The sequence below is a fragment of the Aplysia californica genome, unplaced genomic scaffold (assembly GCF_000002075.1).
Source record: "Aplysia californica isolate F4 #8 unplaced genomic scaffold, AplCal3.0 scaffold00375, whole genome shotgun sequence".
Lineage (NCBI taxonomy): Eukaryota > Metazoa > Mollusca > Gastropoda > Aplysiida > Aplysiidae > Aplysia > Aplysia californica.
In genome coordinates this window covers 393034-396169 of record NW_004797645.1, presented here as the reverse complement: position 1 = coordinate 396169, position 3136 = coordinate 393034, and the positions used below count along the sequence as shown (strand labels likewise).

The 3136-nt window shown below is 40.1% G+C and overlaps 1 protein-coding gene across 1 annotated transcript in view; it reads right to left on the bottom strand.

Moving 5' to 3' along the window:
- LOC101864238 overlaps positions 1-3136 on the bottom strand; it is a gene marked incomplete in the record, with an annotated part of 27784 nt that overhangs the window by 1026 nt on the left and 23622 nt on the right.

Below are 3136 nucleotides of genomic sequence, written 5' to 3'. Positions count from 1 at the left end.
ATAGATAAATAGATAGATAGATAGATAGATAGATAGATGGATAGATTGATTGATAGATAGATTGATAGATAGATAGATAGATAGATAGATAAATCGATCGATAGATAGATAGATAAATAGACAGATAGATAGACAGATAGATACACAGATAGACAGATAGATAGATAAATAGACAGATAGACAGATAGATAAATATATTTATAACATACCCACACGAATAGACAAACACATACCACACACAGAGCTAGAGAAACATACATACACACATACAGATACAAACACACGTACACATATAAACAAAAATACACATACAAACACACATACAGATACAAACACACATACACATACACACACACACACACATACACACACACACACACACAGACACACACACACATACACACATACACACACACACACTCACACACATATACACGCACTCACTCACAAACACACACACGCACACTCACTCGCTCACAAACACACACACACTAACACACATGCACACACTCCACCCACCCTTGGGTTGCCCACCTGATTATCAATAAATATCATACAAGAATTTAATAAAGACTTCTTGTCTGAAACATGATTTTTTTTACCATTATTGTGACAGATGGAATCTTGCAGCTCTCAGCTCAAGATCTTGCCCTAACAGAAGCCCGTATTAGCCATTTATATGTTGTAATTTTCAGACCTGGTTCAGTCACGAGATGTTACAAAGAAGTCGTGGAAAGAATCATAACTGGAGAGACAGTCTTTTTATTAACCCCTTCTTCATTGGCCAACCCTAAACTCAGGGAATCTTTGGATGAACTGAGATTTAAAAAGTCCTAGAAGTGGAAGCGCATTGCTGTGTTGAATTGATTCCACAATGTTTCAACACTTTTTTCATTATTTTTTTTCCGTAAGTGATCTTAGTAGAATGGTCATGCAGACTGGTCTTCAGATAATGTTGAAAATCTTTATTACTCCACTTATTTTCAATCGCAAGCAACAACCCCCCCCCCCCATTCCCAACCCCTCGTCACCTCTAATCCACACTCTTGCTCCCACACCCCTAATCCACCCTTAACAAGGGCTCTCGTGGTCTAGAGGTTAAGGTGTTCGCCTCTTATTCAATAGGTACCGGGTTCGAATCAGAAGGAAATTTTTATTCTTTAAAATTATCTCCTTTCCTGCTCGCTAGCAATGTTCTGTCGTCTGCTTTCGCCTCTACTTTCTGCCTCAACCCTCTCACCTCCTTTGCCCCCTCCTCTGAGCTTCTGATTCTTTTAGCAACCTTTCTACTGCTACTTTCCATTGCTGTCTTTCAGCCACACCCCTTATCTTATGGTAGGTAAGACCTACACATAGCCTTCTCGGACAAGGGCGAAAAATCTAAGAGGTCCCGCGTGCAAGTTGCGCACGATGAAGATCCCTTGGTGGTCGAAAATCGATAAGAGTAGGCTTTGGCCGCCATCCGGGCAAAATTCAATTTTTCCTAACAACTGAAAATGGCTAATGTGTCCCGCGCGCTCATATGACGTTATGCAGTTGTGAGCGCCGTAAAGCACTTACCAAAAAAAAAAAAAAAACCCCAAGAAAAAAAAAGTAACCCCTAACTCCTATCTCATTATCTCTTCACTCAAACATTGGGACAACGAAGACATAGGACACACAAATTGTGCTCTCCAACTAGTTGCAAAGACAACCAACGTGTATGTCTAATAAAGTCGTAAAGATTCGTGAAACTCAGGAATAGATTTTCATCCCTTGACCACCAGTGGCTGTAGTTTAGCAGTTAGGCGCTTCAATATGGCGCTCACCAGACCCCGAGTTCAATTCCTGAGTGATGCCATTTTTATTGAGTATCTCAGTCTTTCTGCTGTGATGTATCCCTTTCAGACTGGGTTGGCCCTGACAGGTAGAGTCGGAAACTTCTGAGCTAAATTTTCTAAATTGTGTCTTTGGGGGCGTGAAAACACATTCAACCAAGAAAAATAAGATTAAAATAGACCTACTTTAATCTCGGGTCTGCAGTGTAGGGGTTAAAGAGAAGCGGAAACACATGTAACTTTTGAATCACTGTACGCCCCCCCCCCCCTCAAAGAAAAAACCCAAACAACAACAACAACAAATCCTAAACCCACACACAAACACACGCACAAACTAAAAATAAAAATAACATATAATTTATTAAAGTGATGGCGTATTCTTTAAATGTCATTTGAACAATGTCCTTTTCTTTTGTTTAATCTGAGTCCATCATGTATTATTCAAACCTTTTCCTTTTGTTTCAATTTATTACGTAGTATTCCAGCTTTTTGTTCTAGTGTTCTTTTTGCGTTTTTCCTCTCCTGTCCTCTCCCACACAGTCTTCCTTCATTATCTAGCTGAAGTCAAAGACATGAAAACTAGCCGTGCACTCTTGTGAACGTCGCTTTGTTCTCCCTAAAAAAACTTAGTTGCGAAGCGTGTGCACTAGCCTATGGGTACCCAAATAAAGGGCAAAACATAATCAGTCCAGCTATAGTTGAGTGGGTGTGTGCGCTTCTGTGCATCAAAACAAAACTAGCGAACTTCTCATATTGAACAAAAGTTTTAGACAGAGGGGTAATCATTTTTTATCCACATTCACGCATTCACACACACGGACACACACACACACACACACACACACACACACACACACACACACACACACACACACACACACACAAACACGCACCCCACACCCACACGTGCATCTACGTATTTATGAATGTATGTATGTATATATGTTACAGTAAGAATGCGTACCTAGTGAATACGCGTAATCACTTAATATTTTAGTGAATACACGTAATTCTCGTTTCACTCGGGGGTTTCACGTAATCACTGAAATTTCCAGTGATTACACGAAATCCGTAAAATTAGACCTATCATTTTACGTGTTTTTACTAATGAGTATTCAGTGAATTCACGTAATAGCCCCGCCACTGCACAGGGATTACGCGTTTTCACTGAAATATTCAGTGATTACGCGTATTAACTAGATTGATCTACGTGTTTTTACTGTAACATCAGCTGGCAAACAAGGAGACACCGTTTGTGTGCCAGTTCCACTTGTTGATCGAGGGAGAGGCGATCCTAGAAATATCCTTGGTGTCATAAT